Source organism: Halictus rubicundus, chromosome 9, assembly GCF_050948215.1.
Source record: "Halictus rubicundus isolate RS-2024b chromosome 9, iyHalRubi1_principal, whole genome shotgun sequence".
NCBI classification, from domain to species: domain Eukaryota; kingdom Metazoa; phylum Arthropoda; class Insecta; order Hymenoptera; family Halictidae; genus Halictus; species Halictus rubicundus.
This window is the reverse complement of record NC_135157.1, coordinates 2,090,417-2,116,620: the sequence shown is the minus strand read 5'-3', so window position 1 is coordinate 2,116,620 and position 26,204 is coordinate 2,090,417. Positions and strand designations below refer to the sequence as shown.

The window sequence follows — 26,204 nt, the reverse complement described above, 5'->3', positions numbered from 1 at the left end:
GGCAAAAAAGACCACAGACAATGAATTGGACGAGAAGATCGAGACACGGACCATTTTGCGAGATAAGCTTCGTCTCTCCGACCGCAAATTCGTGTCCGCGATAAACCCCGTCGCGTCCAGTTCCCTTGTTGACCGCCCGGGCAGGTGTCCACCGACACAGGAACCGTTCGAAACTTTCTCACGAAAATTCCCGCTGAAATTCACGCTAGACTTCGACCACTTCTTGACGCGGCCGCCCAGGTGTTGCGGGTTACACGTGTACGCGAGTCGATTTCGTTCCCAGCAAGACGAGAACGGGGAACGCAAGAAACGAGAAAGAAACGAACGTCGTCGGAAGGTCCTCGACATAATAAATCGTCCGCGGGCAAGAGAGGATATCGGTCGGAGCTTGAGCTTCAATAAAAATCAAGCAACGGTTTATTTTCGGCAGCGGGATAATGATAAAAAAGGAGGGGCCACGACGATCCTCGGGGCCTCGGTCACAATTCATCCTGTCGGTGGGTCCCAGGCGGAGCCGGAGAGTCGGCGAGGATTCTCGCGAAGGATTTTACGATCCCGTGGACGATAAACTCGATAGTTTAACGGGCTACTCTGGTTCACTACCTGTCCTCGGAGCGCGTCGTTAAGGCAACAGGCAGCCGCTAACGCAGCAGGTGTGAGTGCGACGCCTGAACAGCGGCGCCCGAAAAATCGAGAAACGCTGATCGATACCACCGGGAGAATTAAAGAGTAATAATCGTTCCGTCGCGGTGACCTGTTTACGGTTCCCGTCGGCCGATTTATATTCTCGATCCCGGAGTTTTATCGTCCGGAGATTCGATGGATTGAAAGCCGGAGCAGCGTTATGACTGGTACCAACGTCCTGACCGATCGGTATACGATGCTCGTTTTCCCGGCACCGTCCGCGCCGATCGAGTTAGGGGGGCCCCGGCAACATTCTCGTCGTTTTCACGACCGATAAAACGGCGATTGCGCTCGAACGTTCACGGGCCGAGGCGTGAAACGTAAATCCCCGTATTTAGTGGGAGTAAAATCGATCGACGGCTCTTCGATCTCCGAGCGACCGGCGACTCCGGAGATATCGTCCGCTTAACCGGCCGTTTCCTCGGCACGGCGGCGATCGGCCCGGACAGTTAAGCTCGCAGCATACGGATCTAGGATCTATCTAACGATCTCGTAGACGAACCTTAAACGTGGAAAGTCTATTTCCACCAGCCGAGTCGGCTGCGCGCGGCCGGCAACGATTGCCGCGTCACGCCACTGGCTACCGTGCGTCTCGTACCACGCTTCGTTATTATTCTGTCCCCGATATTGCGTGTTCTTTACGAGGGAATTATACCCGAACGAGCCGTTTCATTACCGAGCTGCATCGACCCGCGTATCGCTGTACCCGATACGCGCCGTTGTCGTACGGTACGGGACGTTATTACGTGCGACGTCCCGCTGAAACGTTCCGGAAAACTAACAATAGGCGAGCCACGACGGTAAAATCTGAAGACTCCACTTCTCGAGAAGGCTGCACTTCTTCGCGGACTCTCGATGATCGAACGGATCCGCGAGAGAAGCTTCGCGAGGAAAATTCGAAGAATGCACTTTCCAATCCTATCCATATCTCATACTTCGCTGGCCGCTCGTTAAGAGTTCTATTGAGACACGTCGCGTCGCGCCGGTATCACACGGTCGTCTTACCATAAAACACACCGCGAGGACGGAGAAAGGATACTACAAGAATTTTTATATATCGATGCTAAGCGCACGTGACGTACCCTTTAAATCTTTAACCTATTTAGACCTGCCGTATACGGCGCTGTTTATTAAATGAACGGACAAACTGGTATTAACACATCTTGCGCGGGAAGCGACTAAAGTCGTTTTGTGCGGACTTTACATCTTGAGCGGGAAGCGACTAAAGTCGTTTTTCACGGATTATTGATGGATTATTGTTATCGATGGGTTTTTGTGATGTTTTTACAATAAAATCGGATAGACTTGCAAAAATACAAAACGTGCGTTGCAAGAATGAATGCAACACGGTAAGACTTTGGCGGCAAAGTGCCCGCGCAAGATGTGTTAAGGAAGGTGAGTATGATGGGGTATCGTAAAAAAAAACGTAGTTGCTATTAAACTTACTTACTATTAAAAAATAGTTGATAAAATTTGACTTCAGAGAGGTTATTATTTTTGTTCCATTCTCCTATACGATTGTTTCGACTTTTCATGCATTTCCGATACTTAAACTGACAAAAAATTATTGAAACAAAAGTTACTCAGTAATTATATGACAATAAATTTCACTTAAAAAATTGATAAAAACTTTTTATGTAATAAAAAATTTTAATTATTTGAACTTGTCAAATAAAATTGTATTCTTTTCTGTCATCAATTGATAGATCACCACATGCTGCTTAAAAAAGTAGTAGAGGTCTTGGATCGAAAATTAATTGGTTCAGCAGTTATCTTCGGAATATGAATAATTGATACAGATCTACAGAATGTATTTTCGAAATTTTCAATATAAGTCCACATAAAAAAATTGTAAAAAATAATTCTGGTAATTTCTCTGTAATTCCGACCAATTGCAATTTGTTAAAAATTGTTATTCTCGCGATGTAGTACACAAATCGGTCTAACTTGTAAAAAAAATCCAAGTGGTATGTAGTCCAATATAAAAAATGTTACTGTATTTTTAAGGGTGTCCAAATATTAATAAGAGTCACTGTATACAGAGTGTCCCAGCTAACTTGACCACCTTGAATATCTCACTTAGTGTTAGTAATAGAAAAAAACGTTATAGGACAATATTAACCTAACCGAAGGGGCAATATAATGATTCGGAAAAACTTTTTTCAAGGTCATTTTTTTCTAGATATCAAGGTCATCAATTTTTTTTAATGGAACTATATATTTTTTTATTGCGATGTAATAGTTGCGGTGAAGACCTCTTCAATGACATATTATATCATACAATGACCTTCGTGTGACCTTGGGTATGAAAAATCCAAAAAGCATTACAGATTTTATCAGTGATTAATTTACTACCGTAATTGGTTTGGTGTTAATGGTACACTAAATGGTAACAAGTATGCCAATTTTTTAACTGAAGATTTGCCTCACCTATTGGAAGAAATCATGTATCAGCATGACGGATGTCCGGCACATAACTCAAGAATAGCCCGTTAAATATTAGACGATAAGTTTCCTCAACGTTGGATTGGGCGAGGCGCAAACGTTTTATGGCCTCTGTGGTCACCTGATCTAACTCCGTTAGATTTCTTTTTATGAGGAACACTTAAGAGTATTGTTTATGAACATGTTCCAACAACAGCCGAAGATATGAAGATGCGTATTAGAACTGTATGTTCCAATATTAGGAATGAAACTATTAGAAGAGCTAGAGAATCATTTATTTTCGATCAAACCAATTAGTGTAGTAAATTAATCACTGATAATATCTATAATGCTTTTTGGATTTTTCATACCCAAGGTCACACGAAGGTCATTGCATAATACGTCTTTGAAGAGGTCTTCACCCCCACTATAACATCGCGATAAAAAAATATATATAGTTCCATTAAAAAAAAAATGTATGACCTTGATATCTAGAAAAAAATGACCTCGAAAAAAGTTTTTTCCGAATCTTTATATTGCCCCTTCGGTTAGGTTAATATTGTCCTATAACTTTTTTTTCTATTACCAACACTAAGCGAGATATTCAAGGTGGTCAAGTTAGCTGGGACACCCTGTATTGACAGCAGATCGAAACTCATAGAATGGTATCGGTAATATCAATACGGTATCGGTCCCATCGCTGCATACCTATGGCATCGAACGCAGTGGTGCTCTCGCGACACCTGATTACGGCTACAAAACGGGTCCGTCCCGTCCCGTAATAAATGATAATAACAACAATAATAGTAAAAAACACGGGAGCGAATTCCGGGGCGCGATAGTCGTTCGACGGAAGGGGATGGTGCGTGCATGCGTGCGTGTTATCGGGGCATCTGCGACGGTATATGCAGTGTGTTTCACGGCGGACTGCCAGGCACCCCCGGTTTTCGCGGTAATTCGAGCCCGTGCAGGCAAATGCTCCGAGACAAGTACGACATGCGCGATATGTAAATTGCCGGCGGAGCATTCGGCTTCGCAACTTTGCCGGTCTATCGCGAAACCAGCGCGGTGGCTTCCAAGGCGATTCGCGGATAGTGCATTAATCGGGCCCTATGGGGCTGCTGTACTCTGCTCTGCTTTGCGCTGTGCTACGCCGCGCCGCGCCGTGCTGCGCTGCCCTGCATTGCTCCGCGCAACGCAGAAAGGAGCAAAGAGGAGCAGAGAACGCCGACATAAACGGTCCCGAGTGCGCGGCCATGTAATGCGCTGTAATATGCGGTTTCGACGGCTGATCGGTATCCCCGTACACTTTCGCCACGAAGAAGAGCACGGAAGTTTGGTTCGCGTGATATCAAGCGCGAACAGCCCCGAGAGATCGTTGTCCGAGACTCATCCTCCTGTGTAGCTCGTTCGCACGTTCCCCACGAACGGCCATTACCCGGTAACAAGACGATTTCCTCGTATCGATCTTCGTTTTCCTCCTGTTCGGTTATCCGGCTCTCCTCGTCCGCATCGCGATGAACGCTCGCGGGGTCCTGACGATATTAACCCTCGCTTGGGCGTAATTGATTCGACAGATTTGCCAGGTGGAAGTGTCTTATGGAACGTTTATGGTGGAGTCGTGATAGAGGATACAAGCGATGGCGAGTTAAGTTTTGAAAAACATCTACTCGACCTTCTATGTTTCGTTTAACCTCTTGCTATTTACGGTGGATGCAGACGTTATTAAGGTACTTCGAATTGCTGTATGATTTCATGCTAAATCAATTAAATCTGAAATGCGAACCTAATTATTCGAAATTCTAAAGAAATCTTTTAAAGAAAAAAAGTCAAGGTTTTCGATTAAGCTGGGAACACTCCAGATGTTAGAAACGAGTAACAGTTAATTGACCATTTTACTACAATATAGCACGGGAATGATACACTCAACGTAAACTGTATGAAATGTATTGAAAGTATGCCGAAAAGAATTAAAACAGTTATTGCGGGTAAAGGCGGTGAATGTTGTAATATTAGTAAAAATGTATATACGTCTGCCACATTTCAATAAACTGTGCTGACAGTGTCTTTGTCTTTCTGTCGATTTTAATCACTGTGTTCTAGTCTTCTTCGCGAGATTTAGTTTACCATTAACACCAAGCATTCCATATGCAGCAATCTACAATCACTCACAGTGAAATTCGTTCACAATGTATCGACAGATATTTTTAGCTAAGTTTAGTGACAGGATAAGGATTTTGACAAAAATTAAATTACCAACTTCTAATATAATAACATATCTTCATAATTCGTAGAAAAAATTAAAAAATGAAATAAATTTTTATTACGAAGAATTAACTAAAACTAATGTACGTCGGAAATTAACCCCACATTTAAAATCGTACAGTTAAATTTCTCGCGCTTATTTGAACAAACGTGTCATTTCTGTTTGATGCGACCTTTTGTTGGTAATTTGTTCCTTCAATGTAGTATACATGTTGAGTACTCGCGTACAGTTGTGAAGTGATCTTCATAAAAATAATTGAAACGAGGCCAACAAAAATTGCAGAGCGTGAACTTGATCGTTAAGTATGAAAATCATAACACCGTAAGAAATCAATTTTAATATTTGACGGGATATTCTTTGTTATGCGTAACTCGCAATCATCGCGACCTCGACTTTACAAATTTTTTAAAATATTTGGCACAATATTCATCCATGCCATCTGTAGTACATTGCTTGTACGATGTTGAATGAGTGGTGAATTTCGGTCACATCTTTACAATAAAAGATAATTTCTATTTCTTTAGTTTCTGTAGAAACTGTATCTCCGTCAGTTTACCTTCTAGATAGAAAAATCTTTGATAGAAAAATCGATTTTGTCGGTGTCCCAGGGGAAGTTTCGAACCCGGTTACGAAAGGAAACGGTATCGAGTGACGCGACGCAAACCAGAAGCGATCTGGTATCTAAACGATATCGTCTCCGATGAGTCGTGGTGCACGCGTTCCGCCTAACCAGTCGGACAATCGTTGGCATTGGGCACAGGTAAAGTCCAGAACGAAATCGTTAAGCGATAGCATCCGAGGCTGATCGCGGTGCGTGGTCGTCGGTGCCTTTGAGAGATAAGACGCGTCGTAAATCCGTTAAGAAACGCGATATCGATCTGCCATTGGACGAGCTGTGGCTCGGTTGTACGATACAATCGGGTCCAGTCGTCAAACATATATCCTTCTACTCTCCCGTATCCCCATCCTTCCGGCCGTATCAGTGGCGTATTCATCGCACGAAAACCGGCGACTTGGCCTAAGTCACGATAGAAATATGTAACTCGAGATCACTTCGAATTGTGGCGAACGCTATTCAACGGTGCACGCGAACGATCCACGTGTGCGCCGGACGTATCGGGACTGTTCGACGAGCAACGGGACATCGATATTCTTAATATCGTCGGCATATCAACTCGACATTTGTTGCACTCGTGTATCCTATCCCGCGGTGCATCGGAGCCTGCACGATTCCACCGTGGAATCTCCCTTGGCTCGTCTATACGTCGCGTTATGCGATAAAAGCACAGATTCGCTCGCTAACATCTATTCTTGTAGGTTCTCGAATAAACATGTAGGATCTATGTGAAAAGTGTATTTACAATTGTCTTGATCAGCCGAATCTGCGATAGCAGATTTTGCCCAGTCTCTGCTGCAAGCTTCTGTAACCGGAATGACTACAGACTTGAAACAGGATCTGTTATGTTCGGCTATGTTAGAAAATCAGTAATCTAGCCCAATTTTGTCATAAACGCATAAAGAGCACGGTCTACTGTCGATCACGTTTGAAGTTTGATTAATTGCATAAAATAGTATTAAAAATACATTGTAAAAAAATTAATGAACCACTAAACGTTAAGGTTTTTACCCAAAGTTCTTCAATTCGGCGCAATAAAAAGATCAACGGATTTAAATAAAACAGCAATAAAAATATATTTAAAACGATTGATGTACCACTACGAAAATAGAGTTACGCATTGTCCTCTGTATAACCTTCAAACTTGGCTTCCCGAATGTTCACGTTGAACGCTACATGGATCATCGGCGACTGGCAGAAAGACATTGGTTAAAAATGATTTTCATCGAATATATCAATTTACTAATGCTGAAATTAACTAGATTATGGTATAAGGTCAAAACTTTTCGTTATCAAGTATCTAACAACTGTTCTTAACGACTGTGATCGCTTCTATTAGTGAAATCAAACATAGTACAGTGTGTAACGCGTAAAATTCGCGTGGCAGTCATCGTGATAAAAATAATATACGCAAGAATGGAAGTTTGAGTAAAGAGAATAAGATTTTTATAGCGATCACCGCGTTGACATGATCGCGACAAAAGAGAAAGGGTAGAGGTGGTTACGCGCAAAGGAGGTAAAGATCGCCAGGTAAAGACCCCATGAAAACTAAACGAAGGGTGTAACGGAGGTAAGCGCGGCGAATGATAAATAGGCTATCAGATCGTATCGGCATACTGGCAGCCCCCTGGCTTCGGCATCGTCGTACTCTTAAGCCTCGCTTCCTTCACCCTTTCTGCTCCCTTTTCCTTTTCCTTCTTCTTCATCCCCGTTCCACCGCCATATGTCGCGTACACCACTCTATCGAAGAAATATCTGTAATATCCGAGTATCGTACCCTCGTGCTCGGAGCAAGATACTCGAAAAGCCACCGCGGCTGGTAGCACACCGGTGCTACGCCCATCGATGATAACGATAATCGTCCCGGATGCTCCATACTCTTTTTATCTTCTGCGAACCATTCTCTCTCGCGTCCAGCTTCCTTCTTCCGCTCGTAGCATCCTCCGGAACCGGCTTTGTCGAAATTCTTGAAAAATGGAAGACTCTTTCCGTCGCACCATCCTTCGTCGTGCCCGTCCAACGAAGGATGATCTTCTAGCGAGGGTTTACCGGCCATCGCCGGTAAAGCTCCACAACGAGACGTTCCGCCCAGATCAAAGGCTCTCGGATGCTACTATCGACGGTCCTTCCCGCGTTTAAGGTAGCCGAAAGTCCAAAAAACGCGATACGGCGGGTAAACGTAATTTTAAACCCCTACGAAGTTTGGGCGAACGGGTCCTTCGCAACTAAAATCGATTTAGTTGCTGAAGAGGACGAACGTTCACATATGGCGGTCTTTTGATCTTGACATTTTCTCATTAATCGTTACATAAACTACACAGAATCACTCACACACACACGCGCGCGCGCACTCATATTCTTAGAATTAACTCTTTTATAACATTTGTACTCTTGTGTACCTACATTTGTAATAAGAAAAATAAATGGCCGAATCGATATAATGTCCGTGAGACATTAAATTCCAGCTTAAATTTTCCGGAAAAACGATTGGACATTCCATCGGGTACACATTGAAAATGCAATTTGAAAATTTTCGATTTTTGCAAATCGCGTTTTGGCAATTTCTATTCGATTTCGTGGTCACCGCCAATTCTGACCAGCGCACAGAGGGCCAGATCGTATAATTAGGAGGAAAAAAGTCCGAAATTGACGGTAAAAAATGTAAGTATTGGTGAATATTTATGTACTCTACATTCCCCTGAGACGTAAAGTGACCTCTGGTATTATTGTTATCAACAATGATATAAATGACGAAGGCAAATGCCGCGTCGCGTTATTGTTTTACGTTTCTCGAACGTTTGCTGCGAAGTACATATTAAGTATCAGAACGTGTGTTGTGACTATCTGGCTATTATAAAAGACTTTTATACTCATAATAATATGAATTCAGTAGTTGAAAGTGAATACTGCAGATTTATTTCATTTTAGTGGTTCAGATCACTGTTTATATTTCGGGAAATCTTGACATTCATAGTGTTCGTTTCTTATAAGCTATTTCACGTTTTGTAGAGTGCGATGCCCAGGTTACCAAATGTTACTAATTGAAACTATTTTTAGACGATAGTAACATTTTTATACAGGATATAAATTCGAAAATTTTTTGCCTTTAGTTGCCATTTTATGAGAAATAATTTTTTTTTATATCTCGATGCGATATGGTATTTCACCTGCAAAAATTAGGACTAATACAATCTACTATGACAAAACATCGGCAAATTCTTGTAACTTATTTACAAAATAAATTACAAAATCTAGAAAATCAAAATTGTTCTCAAATTTTACAATAGTTCTAAAATGCTACTAGATTAAATGCAAACATGACATTCAAATTACGCCCGTAAGTTCAATTTTCATAACAATTCCTTTATATTAACAATCGAGTGGTAAGTTGATGTTACCCTATCTTTAAAAAATTTCATGTAATATAAATATTTTTATCAAAAATTTTTCCGACATTTTTTCACGATCAAAAATGCCAGAAACTTAAAGATTGGGACCTTCTGTTTACAACGACACCACATAAGTTGACATCAGTAGCCGCATACGATGTGTAGGATTTTTTTCCAGCTAGATCGGGCACTTGGCCCACTGTGCAGCGGCTTCTCAGAGTGCATGCTTCTAGCTTTAATTTACAGTAAATGACGCTTGGAAATTCGGATATTGGAAAGTCGCTTTGTTCTAATTGTGACGTGATTTCATGGTATCCAGTAAGAGCAGAATCATTTGTTTTATCAGATTTTATCAGAGACTTGCAATTCGTTCGACGAAATGCATTCGGTCTGCATCGGAAATGAGTTCTTTAAAATCCAAAAATCTTCCTGAATACGATTGTTGTTGTCCGCGAACTTGGGTGATAATGTGCTGTGACCAACGAAAATTGAGATGGTTTGCTGCTTGTGAAACGCCTACGATACGAAAGTTGCGTTACGCAAACTCCAAAAAGGCCACACCGCTTTCTACAGGAGACGATTTTAAAATCTTATAAATTGTTCAACATGTAACTTACGATGAAAATAAAATGCTGATCATACTAATTGGCAGTGTCGTCTTTATTGACGTGCAAATTACTAAATTTTTTTTTTAAAAGTGATCTTAATCGTTGTACGTTTTAAATTCAAAACACAAATAAAATTTCTCTCTGATAAAATATACTCCAAACTACCATGTAACTTTCATATACGTTTTTCTTTTTATACTACAATTCATTGCAAAATTTGAAGTTCCAAATATTTCACACCAAATTTTCACGAGCACTAAAGTTCGTTGCACCGACCATAGAAGATGCACTATCTTTTTATCACGAGGATCTTCGGATTCTCAAATGTCTCGGGTACTTGGTAAATGTGATTGAACCTAGAATTGATGACGAGCCGGGACAGGCTCACGTTTTGGGTGTCCTCTATTTCGATGAGCAGTGCGGCGTTCAACAGACGACCGGTACAAAAGGAAACGAGCGGAGCACAAAAGAGCCAGTGGATTTATTCGTTCGGATTGATTCTCCTTCGGCCCCGCGATGAGAGTAAAAAAGGTGCGAGGCCCGGACGGAACGAAGGAGAACATTCTTTTATTCCACGTATCGTTAGGACTTACGTGGCGGTTCGAGTCCGCGAAACGAGATTTAGCTGGTTCCGCCGGTGATTTGTGACCCATTGTTCTCCGCGAGCCGGTAGCCCGAAGTACAGCGAGAGTCTGGTGTGGGAGGGCCAGCCAGAGGACTCCACTAAAAACTCGACTATCGAATTAATGGCCATTGATTTACCCGTTGTTGGCTGTAAAACGCGTCCACGGGGTCCTCGCTCGCAACAGTTCTTATGCCCCGTATATACACTCGACACCACATAAGTCCGAACCGAAGACAGCTGGGGACACTTGTTGGAACCGTCGCGTAGTGTGTCCTCTCCGATTCTTGCTACCATGTATTCTAAGGATGCACTGAATCGTTAGGCTCTCGCATCAAGCATGATATCCATCCATCGCAATTCAATAATAGTCGTTCAGAAAATGCTGCGGATTGCTCATAGGAAGCTGTGGCCTATGTTCCGTTCATATTCCTTGGCTGCTACCTTTTGTCTTTTACAAATCAAGTATTCTGGAATAAATGATCCTGTTTTCATTCAAAATCAATTTGATTAAAACCACGGCAATTGATTAACCTCGGACTCCTGCGAGTTCTAGGCCTGTGCCGGAGTCATTTCTCACCCACACCGATATTCCACTAATACAGTTTTATCCCAATATAAGGCGATGGCTCGGGACCGGTTTTCGTCGTATTTCGAATGAGGGTGCCTATGCGGTTTGGCTTTGTTCTCGAGTAGTAGCAAGCAATTATACGGGGTCTCCCAAAAATGTTGTACTTCCTTGAAAGGGGTGATTCCTGAGGTAATTTCAAGTAAGCTTTTCCTTCGCGAAAATGTTCTCCGCGGCTTTTTTAAGGAGTTATTAATGAAGAATAACTACCAATCGGAGCGCGGTTACAGCGGTGTAACACCGGCTCGGCCAATCCCAACGTCACACTCAGCGGAACTTGTCGCCGAGCTGGAATCCGTTCGCTGTCTCCGCGCTCTGATTGGTCCATGTTTTTCCTGAACAACTCCGTAAAAAAGCCACTTACAATATTTTCGCAGAAGAAAAAGTTACTTCAAATTAGCTCAGGAATCACCCCTTTCAAGGAAGTACAATATTTTTGGGACATCCTATATAAACTAATCGGCCGAGCACCGATACAATCCTGCAACGATATCTTTCGTTGGAAAGGGTTAGAATATGACACACCCTCCTGTTCTGGCACCCTAGTGCAAAGCAGTGGCAGTGTCGAGCAAACAACTTCAAAAGAAGAAGAGGGGATTGTGATATTCTTATTTCGAAATGAGAAGCATCGTCTTATATCGGAATAAAATTGTACATATTGATGGTCGCTCGAGCTTATCTCCACCGCTACCGCGACGGATGACGAATGACCCTGGCACAGCATACGCAGGGTTAAAGCAATTTATTGAGAAAGCTTCTGATGACAACATTATATCTGCAGATACATGTCAACTAAGGTATAAATGGTTTAGAATAGGAGATTTTGACTTACAGTGAGCGAAATTCGTTTAAAGGCACGTAAAAAAATAAGGATTTTGGGGCTAAAGGTTCAAAATTTTAACAAGAAGCATATAATAATAACTGAAGATTATAAATATATTTATATACTATAAGAATTGTACATATATATTTACCGAAACATTTATGCAAAAATTTTTACAAGCAAAACCGTATTTTTCGTGCGAAATTCGTGTAAACGCACTTGTAAAGAAAACAATTAAAAATTGAAAATATATAGATATTACAAATTTAATATTTAGTATGGCCATCATTACTTCGAATTAAATAGAAAATTAGATTCGTCATTGAATTTATAAGAGTATTTATGTCAGTATTAGAAATCTCTTCCCAGCAGCGTTTCATTTCATCTTTTAAACTGTCAATATTGGCGAATTGACGGCCATTGGCATATACTTTTCTTACCAATGTGCCCCATAAGTTTTCTACGGGGTTCATATCAGGGCTATATGGTGGCAATTCCATTATAGAAATATTCTGTGCTTGACAGGAATATTTTGAAATGTGAGTCACTGCGTTGTTTTGCTGAAATATAAATTTATTTTCAGCAACTATATTTTCTAAAAATGGGATTAACACCCCATCGAGCATGTCTATATATTTTTCCAAATTCATTTTGGTGGAAATGAAACAAAGTTTTCATTTTCCAAATGAAGAAAAAGCTTCACAAATCATTCAACTTCCAACATGAAAATTTCTGCTTACTCTTGGGTCGTTCTTTTGACAGAGATCGTGCCAATATTAGGAACATACGTCTGGACCATCTAAATTAAATTTTTTCTCATCAGAAGATGACTCTAGTCCGTCCGTCGGTCCAGTGCATATGATTTTTTGCAAATTGTAGCCGAGTAGCTTTATAATGTTCCTTTAACATCTGTTTCCTTTGATGTTTTTTACACGTTTCGCAGTTATTGGGAATTGCAATTTACTAACAATTTGCCGTGCAACTCATTTGTTTTTTTCCACTTCACTTATGATTGTGTTTTGGCAAATTGTGTCAGGCAAAGGTACTATTTATAACCGATTAAAAGAATTGGGCTATTGTAATATTAAAATCGTATGTTGGCCGTCGTAAACCAAAGAAAGAATGCCGTAACAAAATAGAAAATTTATAAGTGTATACATTTTCAGTAGTGGTTAATAAATTACAGATTTTATGCATTTGTGACAAAAATGAACAGGTGAAACACAGAACAGTGAACATGTCTAAAGAATGAACAAAGACTATTGTTTTTCATTGCTTCGAATTATCTAGAGAAGAAGGTTTTGTTTACTCGATAGATTCTAATAGAAATAAATTATTAAGTTTGGTAAAGATATTGTGTCACCCATGTATGAAGTTAAAATGTTAATAAACAACGGTTAACGATAATATCTGTTCACAGGGAACAAGAGCACTCGTTTTTGGACTTTCTCGTTCCGCTATCCCCAGAATCTCGAGATATTGCGACGTCACGAAGAACACCTTCTCACCAGCGAGCCATGAATCATCTTCGAGGCAGCATTTTATCGAGTGTCAGTTGTCGTTGTCTTTTTAACTGTAATTAAGGTCCGTTCAATTCCGCCGGTGAATTGAACATTTCTCCGAGCGAAAAATTTTTTCCTGGTTCTCCTTCTCTCTCTCTCTCTCTCTCTCTCTCTCTCTCTCTCTCTCTCTCTCTCTCTCTCATTCCTTCTCCCCCGTCTCGAATCCGCTTCAAGACGAGTGGACATAATAAAACGATTAACTCGATTCCTGCGAAGTCGGAGCAATACAATGGAGCAGTTAAGGCAACAGCTACCCGTTCCGGTTTATTTATTCCATTAGCAGAGCGCATCGACCGGCGATCCATTTCTTTTATCTGCATATTGGCCGTGTCTAGGACTCCCTTGGCCCTTACAAACGCCAGTCGAAACGTTAGATCGTTCCGCGATAACCGACTCCGAAACTCGATTCAATGACTAACAAGATTTTGCAAGACTCTCTTCCAAGCCGTGTTACCCTTTCATCGAAATGCCAGAATATCTAGCGATACCTTGCTCAACAATAAACCCTTGCAAGCCCTATCTCTACATACCATCTTAACAGGGACGTCATAAGACCATTGAATCACGCCAAAATACTGAAAGGAGCTGCACGATCTTAGTCAGTTCGCCCATCTCCTCCACTGGGGACGATACCCCGCGAAGGGCCCAGAAGCTCGAGCTGCCTCAGTCGCCGTGCAGTGTAAACATGCCGCGTAATCCGATACCGGGTCGGGTATATCGGTGTGAACCACTACTAATCCAATTACAAAACTTCGTTATTTTTCATTATTTTTTTATGGCACTTTCACCAACTTATTTATGGCATTTTTATGATTAAAATGACACTAAACACGATATAATATGAACTGTATTTAGTGGTATAAGGGGGAAACCTTATGTAAATGGCCTGTTTTTCAAGAATTCTTTTTTTTTTTAATATAATGCGTAGATTGATTTAAAATTTGAGATATCATTTATTAATGTTATAATGTAAAAAAAATAGTTTTATATTTAACTTGAAAATGGCATCCTGTAAATGCGCCGCACAGTGGGCAATTTGGACGAAATCGGATTCAAAATCAAGGAACTTTCGATAGGAATGAGGTAGAGCGATGAAATTTTTTTTAAATGAAAGCTGAAACTTAGTAGAATATGGGAAAAATAGAGAGATTGTGGTCCGAACGTTTTTTAACCTCGAGAAAATTCGTTAAACGCGCACAAATTCAAGAAAATGTTAGTTTTTTCAATACCACGCCCGGAAAAAAATTTTTTCTAACATGCTATACATCATTTCCCATAGATTTTTTCACGCTGATTTCAAATCTGGTCTCAAAATTTGTCTACGACCTCAGGATTTTGCAAAAAATAGATTTTTGTGACAAAAACTAATGAAGTCATTTTTTCGTTGAAATGATTGGATGGTAATAATCTCCCTATTTTTCCCATATTCTACAAAGTTTCAGCTTTCATTTAAAAAAAATTTCATCGCTCTACCTCATTTCTATCGAAAGTTCCTTGATTTTGAATCCGATTTCGTCCAAATTGCCCACTGTGCGCCGTACACTGTACAATACACAAAAATGATCTGTAACAAAAAAATCAAAATGGAATCGTTAGTTTATGCAAAAACCCTCAGCATGACATTCTTCTTTTATTAAAATTTGCAAAATTGCAAAAATGGCGTAGTTTTGAAAAAAACGGATTTCCTGTTATGAACAATTTTTAATAACAATATTTTTACGAAAAAATAGGAGCTCGTCATGTTGAATATATATACCAAGATTCATACAGATCGAGTAATCGGTTTCTGAGCTACGTTGCACGGCACTCGAAATTTTGCGTTTCGAGAAAAATGCGTTTAAAGTTTGAGTAACAGAAAAATCATGAAGCAATCGTAATCCATTTTAACTTAACGCGGTTTTTACTAATCTGCGATTCCAGGGTCGTAGAACAGATCTTCCTCTTCCTCAAAAAGTTGTACTTCAGCCGTTTTTTCTTCTTTTCCCTTTTTTTTCTTTTGCCCAATGATGGTTGTGGCGCTCCTGCTGTTGAATATGGCGTTTGTCCTCATTTTCGGCGAACGTTTTGCTATGCTGTTCACTTACTATATTGAGCTGTTGCATTGTTTGAAGGACGAACGAAAATCCTTCGTTAAACATGCCGACAGCTGAAAAAGCAGCTATCTCAACAATTATAAGGCCACAGTTGAGATGTTTAGGAGCTAAACGCCAACCGATAGCATTTTGCGTATGCCCACCTAAACATCTCTCAACAAATTGGGCGAATATGTTTCTGTACATTTTCGTGAAATGGAGGTGGCTGGACAAATTCTTGCCCCAAGGCTTATGCGACGCGCCACTTACACCACGAATCGGCGCCAGGGGCATAGTCGTCGTGCAGCGATTTTTCCTTTGTCGATGATAGATGATAAAACATTGCCATTATCGCCTTTCTAATCTAAAGAACAGAATCACTGTTACACCTGATAGCGAGACCGTAGTATTTTGATAATTTTTTTATTAATACCTCGGACAGTTTTCCTTTTCCTCCCAATTTTATACTCTTTTTTACATTACACAACCGACTGCCCATTCTCTTTTCCACATGTCCCATGCACTCGTTCTCTTTAATTTTGAAATCATAACCATACGGTTCAATATCCAATATGGCCTTGAACGTTTTAGCATCCCCGTTTCCTATGTAATTACTATAACGTACTCCATGTAATTCTTCAGAGCGGTGAAACATTTCTACGACGGCATCTACGTCCATCTTATCCGAAGAGCCTCTGTGATTTACTGTACAATACCTAGCTTCTTTATGTTCTGAATATTCGAGGTTCTTTTTATCGTTTTTATAAAATGTACATGTTTGGCAATAGCTACTTTTCACCAATAAATCGATGACTTTCATCATGTTATAACCGATGAGCGTCGTTACACCGTACATATTTCGACCACGATTTTTTTTTCACTTATATATTTTGCACATAGAAATATCTGATATTGCAGTAAAAACACTTATGAATTCAATAATTAGCAGAAGAGCTCGTTTCTTCGCCTCCGCTCGTCCCTTCACTTTCTATTTCAGCACTCTTTTTTTTAGGAGGACGATCATTAGGATTGTTATCTTGCACCTTTCGACTCATTTTCAATTTATTCGTATTTTAAAATGCTCTGCAAACGACCGAATTCACTCAAGACACGATGCTGAATTGACAACGAGCAAGGGCCCCTCGCCAAGGGGGCACCATTTTCAAAACCCTTATACACACAAATGTACACGTATAGACGCTGAAAACGACAGTGCTATAGTGGGGATAACAACTGATTAGAAAGGGACCGAAAGACCGAGCGTCCGACGAAGGCCCGACTACCTAAGCCGCTCCGCCTATTACAACCGTTTACTTCAATAAAAAAGATTTTTAATATACCATGTTTTTAAGACAGACTAAAAAGGATAAAATAATTTTTCCTGGCCCCATACTGATAGTCCTGAACATTTGTAATTGTGAATTTTTAATAGCTATGAAAATACTTGTAAGGTTTAAAACGAAAAACGTGGGGCGCAAGATGATAGTAAGGAGTGTAGAGAGTAGCTGACGTTGAGAAAACTCACACAACAGTTCATATCATTTGCAGTGCAATAAAATTGTTAGTGACTTAGGTGAACTATTCATGCATCAATTATCTGTTGCATGCGCTCCACATTTTTCGTTTTAAATCTTCGTTAGTTTAGTTCGGTAACACAAAATGTACACCTGAAGTATCATGTGTGACAATTATTAAGGGTAAGTATTCTTAATGATACTTTATGTATAAGTATTTCGTGTTACAAAAATAATCAATCCCAGAATGAACAGGCCACGCAAAGGGCGACATGACACACCAATCCACCTACAATTATTGAAGACGAGTATTCCTAATGATACCTTAGGTGTACATTTTGTGTTACCGAACTAAATAAATTGATGTAGCGCCGAGTATGTTATGAAAAAAAAGAAGATAGATGAGACTTTATTTTACTCATCTATTCAAAAATGTTTAAGATTTCGAAAAATCTTTTGAGATACGTTCGTATGTCACTGAGATTATAACATATCCACATATAACATAACATATCCTTTACTCCATAAAGTGTTCGAGTTCCAGTGGAATGACTTTATAGTGACTGCAAGACATTTTTCCTTCGTTCATTGGCGGATTAGAAGAATTCGCTTCACGACGCCCGAGGAGCAAAGAAGCTGAAGAAGCGCTTCCTTCTCCCATGTCCCGGCGGTCCGTGGGGCAGCATCCTTTGACATTTTATCTGGACGGAGCCCCGGGACGCGTCGTGGAGGCGGTGTTAATTAAGGCGCGGCCGTTAATTGACGGACAAATCCGGTCGGGAGCCACGGATAAATATAGACATCGGATCGGGACGCGGATCGCATTGTCGACTGGCGTGTCGGACGTCGAAGAACCGCTTCCCGCGGAGAAAGATAATCAATTCCCTCGGTCATTCTACTCGCCCGTGCGATATCTGCTGTCGCATCGACGTGGAAATTAAATTAATCCTTCTCGGGCTGCTGACCCGTATGTAACCCGCCAGCGTCGCTCTTTCTCTCGCGACGGAGACGGAGAAACGTCTGTAAAAGTAAACTCATTCTGTTCCACAGTACGGTACATATTACCCAACAATTTTTGTATTATTAACACGTGGATTGTACAGCAAACGCCCTAGACGATTCAATTTCTTTAAACGAAATCACAGGAATTTATTTGTAAAATCTGAAACTGGAAAGTTCACGTTTATCGCTAGACTGTTGCGTCCTTTATGCGAAAATGGAGTGCATCAATTGTAAGATACAGAAGCTAAATGGAGATTTCTGTCCTTCGTTAATAGTTTTAACCCCTAAGATTTATTTCACGGTCGTAGTGATTAGAATTTGTTTGTTGTTTATAATTTCTTAGAATAAGATTGAGATAGAATTTTATTTCGATTTAGAAGTAATTAATAACATATTAACTCGGTTCGAAATCCTCATCACGACTCTGGCTCAACGTTATAGTACAAAGAGTTAATATATATTGAAAAGATGTATCCATACCCTTGAATTCTTTTAATTGTTCTACTGTTTTAAATTGCATTTAGTCTGTTTTGTTATAAATATATGAAATTTGCAGTCTATTTATCACAATGATTACTCTTTCAGTCTGCTCTCGCGGATGCAAATAAAATTCGATTTATTTGAGCAAACACGAAATTATATTACACTATTATTCTGGCACGACAGTGTTAAAGAAAAAATGACGTTTTATTAGCTTTATTTAATCAACACAAATTAGTCCAACTGATTGTTTCGCGTCTTAGCTTCTTTTTTTAAGATACTAAGAATTTTAAAGAAAGACTCTTTGAGAATTTCTTTTTAAAAAGTTAGATTAATAATAATACCACTAAAATAATTAAAGAATTAAATTTGGACGCTCTGTAAATCACCGCTCAACGTTGGGCAACCATGATATAATTGGATAAATAGGTACCTATGATGCAATTACTGTATCACATCTTTGTGCGTGAGCACATTAATGTGTATTTAAAAAAGAATTGAAATTGAAAAATATTAAAATATCATCTGATGCGAAATTTAAGTAGAACTTAAAATATATTATTTTGGAACAGAATAAACATTAAAAATGAAATCTATACCATGGTGTGGGATAGAGGGAGCATAATCGATAGCTCTGCCCCGCTTTCGACGCTCTCGTTATTTCAACAATGCAACCTCTGCCTGCCCCGTAATCTTTCGATCTAAATTATTGAATTATCTGTCGATTCATTTATATCATACCGAAGACAGAGTAATGCTATTTTCTTTTGCGGCATTCGATACCTGCAGTCTTTCAACGAGCCTCTCGGCTCATTTTTTAATAGTAGTAACAATGTATTTAAATCTACAGTATACAGATAGCACAGATAGTATGGTTACTGGAGAACGTATAGGCATACAATAGCTACAAATTTTCTTCTTTTTCTAGAAAATTATGAACGACATTGTAACATAGACAGTAGACTGCGGATTTTTACGCAAAATGAACATTTTCTGCATCGATTGCAAAAAATAGGAACTGCATAGACATTTAGGTACTTCTTCTCTTAATAATTTCAATAAGTTACGTCTAATACGTACGAGTAGTAAATTACTACTCTAATATAATTTTACTATTTTGTTTTTTACCTACTCATTTTTGTTATAAATGCATAAGACCCGCAGGCTAATAATCACTGTAACATAAATCGTGATAAAACGAGTGAATGAACGTTAGCCACCATAGTCGAATCGACGGAAACGAATAAAAACTTTTCCCAAAGTTTCCGTTTCTGCCCAAAACTAATTTCATGGGATACATGCTACCGATCGCAAAGTATCAGCCTTATACAAGGTGTTTCACAAATGCATGTCACTATTTTAGGGGGTAAATCTACACACTAAATCAAGTAAAAAATGTCACATCGACATAGGTCCGATATTAACACTAACCGTACCGGTAGACATTGTATTATAAAAATTACAATATTGAATTTATTTAGATTTTTCGAAATTTGTATAACAATACGTGATCGAATGAAGAAATTTATTTAATAATTTCTACTAGAAGCATCTTTGTAATTTCCAATCGAATATATGTCCATATGACACTCTTTACTTATTATAGTAAGCAGATTTGCTGCTCGATGCATTGACATTTATTTATGAAACACCCTGTATACATCGGTGGTTATTTTGCCCAATCTCCCCGCGTCTGCGAGCCACGCATTCCAGGCGATACCTATCAGGATTTCCATCCATACGTATCTTGTAAAAGCGAGATCTCTCCCCTTCGCGGAAGACGCGGGATTCCGAGCCCCTAGCACCGAACCAGAAGCGAAACCACCCTAGGCGCGATATTATGATAATACACTTATATTCATATGCAATAGGGTTTTCTTAAGAGAGCCGGGAAACGTATTCCGGGACCAACGAACGCGTCTGCCCTCTACAAGCCGTAATGTAATTCGATCGACACTTTAGCCTCGAGATGATGGAACGAAAGACGATGGATAGAAATTGACGGCGAATAGCTGAGTGACAGTGGCTAAGGGCGGGAACGAGATTCACGATGCCAGGCGGAAGCTGACGTTGTTCGCGCCGCGGGATTCTTCGATTAATTACTCAGCAATTCGGTTAATTGTCGCGAAAGTGTCTGTCTCGGCTAGCCACCGAAGTGTACAACGACATTATCGAACGAGTCTAGTGCAAAATTGAACTATGATCGACTTCGATAACGCAGCACCATTGGTTAATAGTACCTTCATATTCGCCGATGCAAAGTAGAATCTATGCTTGAACGGTTCAATCCGTTCTAGAATCGATTACTCTATTTAGACTCCATTCCAGACAGTCTGCGACAAAGTTCCAGTGCAAGGATAAAAGAAATCGTTGTGTGCGCATACGTACAAGTAAGAAGCGAAGAGGTAAAAGTATTAAATAAATGAACGTATAAAAACCAATCGCCGTTATCAACTGCTATCTGCTGAAATTGAAATGACGCCACAGTGGAGTCAACGGTCGTCAACAGCGTCCAAGTGACCCACAATGTGAGACGTCTTATTATTCACACATGGAGTAACATTCAGAAATTCATTTGACGATTCTAACACCGTGATCTCTCTCTAGCAATTACTTTATAGACTCACGAAACAGAAAATGAGTGAGTTTTTAACCCTTTCTCGTACAATAACAAAGTCAGATTCGTGATGAAGACTTGAAACAGAATCTGATAAGTCCAAATCAAATTCAGTTCTTTTTTAACCAATATTTCAGAGTTAAAGTAAGTGTACATTTTCTTTCTCCTTCTGTGAAATTATTATCAAGGACAAATCAAGCACTCGACGTAGCTGTAAAGAATATCGTACGGCAGAGAACCCAAAATTAATTTTTCGAAGACTAGTACCAAACGAAGAACCTAACGGTACAAATAATATTTATATAATTATATCAATTTTTATACACGATGTGAAGTTATAAGTGGATGGAGACAAGTCGTCGGCGTCGCTCGTAGATCAAATTGTTACACGTCCGTACTGTTTCGGTTTCAGCTGAACCAACTGCGTAAACCATGATAACGATTTCAGGATAAGGCCTTGCAGAAGGAGAACGCAGGGCTTCGTTCTTTTTTCGCATTGTCGAAGGGACGATTCCCCGCCTTCCCGCCGTTGTCCCTTACGAACTTTTTTGTGCTTACGTAATGCTTCATAAGCACGAGGAGGAACGATATGATTTCTGTTCCCTTTCACGCGGAAAGTTTAGGAAGGTATCGGGTCGGGACCCTTTGTCCGACCGGATCTCGCTGCTGGAAAATGGTTTCCTCTTAGGGGCGGTCGGACCACTGGCTGAGAAGACGTTAACGCTCGCCGACAACTACTTTTCTCGACGTTTTCCCGGCCGTTACCCAGAATTCTCGTTCGCAGATCTACGGGACCGTGCGGGAAGAAAAGTTTCTACGACGGGGACTCGCAACGCTCCCAGAAACGGTGTCTTCCGCGGTTGCTTCTGTCTTGTTTATGTTATTGTTGCACGCGCTGCTGGATCTCGAGAACGCTTGGCGATCAAAGGCCGATCGCAACAAACCAGACAACAGGTATGTGGGATTTATATGAATAATCAATTGTATAAATTATTTCAGTTTATAAGAATTAAATTTTCTAGAAACCTCTTTGACTTTACAATTATACTCGTACTCATTCATCTTCATTTCAAACGTTCTACTTCGTAACTTGATTGCCTTTCAATATCAAATTGCAATCCTGTTTCTCCTCTCGATTCTAAATTGTTCCATCGCGATCGCTTTCGGTCATGCGTACATCCCGCTGGTTATAATTGTTACCCTATATCTCATAACAGGATTTCATAGTATTCATAACAGGATTTCGACGCTAATAGTCATGGAAATGCTCCATGCTACCAGAGATGTCTTAAAAAATTGTTTGATTTGCTCATATTTTCAAGTCACATTAAACATACGTCTTTTTCTATGTTTCAAAAGTAAGTATGAGAATATACGTTCCATAAACAAGTTTTCTTAGGTGCGGTGGGGACTATCTCCTAAACAAGACGTCTTTAAACATCTATTATAGATCTGCGAGCGAACATCTTTTTAATCGAATTAACACTTTGTCAACCGAAAGCCTATTGACAGAAAGAATGTTAGTTATCAGAAATTAAACTCTTCATTAATCTGTAGGTACTTCCTGCGGCAGTAAATCCTAAAGAAATTTTATAAATGTTCACTCGTATTCTAACGAAAAACGTAAAAACATTTGTTCATTCCTTTCAATACTTACAAGTATATGGTTACCCTTCTCCCTGCAAGACTTTTTACATTGTTACATAATTTCAACTACTTGTATGGTCAAAGTTACGAACTACTGGGTCTTTAGCATACATCATCAGAGACCTGTGCATCGCCTGTAGAGGTGCATCGAGATCGAAGATGAATCGAGGGTTCTCCTCTATAAAAGTCACGAACTGCACACGAAAGTGATACGCCAGAGAATGCAATTCGAAATACGCGAATACACTGCGGATCGATAGAGGAAATATACCAGGTCGAAGCATTAAAGGGGCGTATAAGGCGGAAACAATTGTGTGCGAACGTGTTTAGCCAGCGTTCTATCGGACACGGCCGTGTGTGCGTGCATTTCGCCTTCTCCTGTGCTCCGTGGATCCCATAAGTGCGTTGTCTTGTCGCCGAATAGTGTCTTAGGCACGACATTTCATTACGTCGTTCGGACGAATTCACCCTCTTAGCCGTAACCGCCTAGCATCCATAAAGCCGGTGGATGACGATTGTAAGGAGTCGACGGGGACTTTTGCGTAACCACTTGAACACGTTCCTCGACAACAGGATTCGGATATTACGACGGCGAAAACGTCCATAGAAAATGGAAAAAGACCGCCGTAAACCGGCAGAAGCTTATCAGTCGCGGAACGCGAGATCGATCTGAAACGTGCATAGTGTTAACACAGTGTTTTAGGTTTTTAGTGTGCACAGTGTTTTCTCGATATATGTCCACCACACGGGTCTACCCAGGGACATATACCGATTAGAAGATACTATTCTTTGATACACTGCTGAGCGTAGAAAAGGACAGCGAGACTCGAACCAATAACAAAACTTCTTCATTTTTCATAATTTTTTTATAGGTCTCACCAACACATTCGTGGAATTTTTCTAATTAAAATGATATCAAATATGATATAATTCCGATGATATTTACTTGTGTAATGAACGATGAAAGTATTGTGTTCCTGGCCCCTCAGGACGCACATCCGGCGGCAGTGGGGATAGTTTTGGGACTTTTATCGGCTAGATAATTGGGACATATATCGAGAAAAACTGTAATTCGGACGATGCTGAACTTGTCTAAAACTGTGGATCAACGACAACTGAGATCTCCAGAATTACAGACCTCCACCCTGCCACTGATTAACCAATTATAATTCTTATAATTATTCTTCAATTGGATACCTTGATACAAAGGAAAAAGATTGACTATTTGTAACGAAAACAATTTGCAGAATGCGATATTTTTTCGAAAGCAGTGAAAAATGTATGATACAAAGGATGAGTAAAGTCAAAGGCTTTGTGCATTTCGTATTAAAATACGTCCTTTCTTTCGGCGTTAATTCCGTACGGTGTGGAATTCAACAATGGACCGTAACATCTGCACGACCGAGACTGTACATAAGGACTGTAGATGCGAAGATCGTGATCGTGCGAATTGGGGAACGGAACAAAGGCCTCGTTCATCCATATTCATCGACTACTTACGAGATGAAATCGTCCGCGAGAGAAGACAGAGACGTTCCGTCGTTTTTCTCCACCGTCACGAGCGAATTAATTCCGTGACACGGTTCCTATCGATCACTGTTTACGTTCGCTCGCTCCGCGTTCGAACATCGACCAATCGAACCCGACGGACCGTCTTTTGTCGTCGAGCAATTGCGATTGTCGACCCACTCCGAAACTCATTACTGTGACTAACTGTGAGGCCATTTTTTAACCGACGTTGCCATCTTAGTCATCTGTAGTATCGGAATAATTTACCTGTTGCAATTAATCCCCAAAATCACTTATATCAAAGTTGTCTTGGTCGGGAGGATGTTAAATAGACGGTGTTAGTAATAGACATCAACAGTTGAGAATTTCTCAATAAACTGTTCGAACACGACGCCAATTTCATTCATAATTCAACCACTCTGCATAAAATCGATTTTAGATCGATTGTAGAACGTAAACAAATAGTTTTGTTCAGAAGCACGTTATCTCAAGGTTGTGAATGCAAACTTCTTACTAATATTAACAGACTCGATATACGCAAACGAACTAAAACCTTCCCTATCATAACAAACGTTCGATAATATGTTTTTGCAATGCAGAGGTCACATATACGTATCATCATAAATAATCGATTTTTTAAATCTTTTTTTAGCAAATCTATTTTTAATTGTGATTTAAAATCTTTCTTAACACCCTGTATACACTTCATTGTCCACTTTTGATATATCTCAATCAAATTATAAAATATTGTTTGTTTCAACCACATGAAATTTCCTAAATAAACGGAGCCGCATAATCACGGATTTTGAAAGTGGTCAAATCCGTTTAGGACAAATTTACCTTTATAATATAAATCCACAGAAATTGCACTCGTGGGGACACCGTAAACTGTAACGCAAATGCCTCAACACCACGAAACAAATAAAACGGAGTAACACCGCTTTCAAAATACACGGGCCACAGTCGAAAGCGAATCCACCGGTGTGAAACATTCAAAATCCATCGGAGAATTCAACGGAGTCCCATGACTGGATCATCACGGAACTTTTGCGAGCGTATGAAGTTTGCTCGACGAGTCCGTTTGGACGATGGTAACGTAAAAAGTTTGACGCCCGAACATTCGGATTACGGTTCGCGGGATATAATGAATGTTAGTCGCGAATACCGGGCGCGGGAATACGAATGCGCTTTACGAGGGAGTTTATGAAAATGTTCGCCGCAGGGGGCGAGGCAACCCGAGGCAAAAGTGGCAGCCGGTGGGGATCCCGAGGGTGCTGCTTCGTTCCTCTCCCGCAGGTGACGCTGCCACGCGCTGCACCCTCGGGAAGGCAGCGCGTGTGTGTCGTGTCGTTGCCAGATATTACCGCATAATTTTAGGATATTTCACTGGAGCCCGCGCCCGGATTCCGCGCGCGAATAACTTTATGGATCATGGTTACGCAGCCGCGGAAGAGCCGAGGAAATGGCGGAACTTGCGGAGGATTCCGCCGATAAAATCCTGCAACTCGGTCTTCCTCCTGGACGCGTTTCGTCAAAGCTTATTTAACGGGCGGAAGCTTTGCGCATTACCTTGTTAAGGTTTAATAATTCCTCAAATATTTGTAAAACAACTTTTAGTTCAAGCGGTGTTCGAAGTATTGTCCAAGTGTTGTACAATCAATGCACTTGCATTAATCGGATTATAAGTGAACGAAGAACTTTTTTTAGTATTCCTGCAGTTATTGCGGCACATGCACTAATA

General features: G+C 40.3%; 1 protein-coding gene and 1 pseudogene across 1 annotated transcript in view; both read right to left on the bottom strand.

The window, feature by feature from the left end:
- LOC143357173 (uncharacterized) overlaps positions 1–26,204 on the bottom strand; it is a 605,892-nt gene that overhangs the window by 538,691 nt on the left and 40,997 nt on the right. The window lies entirely within an intron of this gene.
- LOC143357114 (uncharacterized) lies at positions 15,526–16,547 on the bottom strand (annotated as a pseudogene).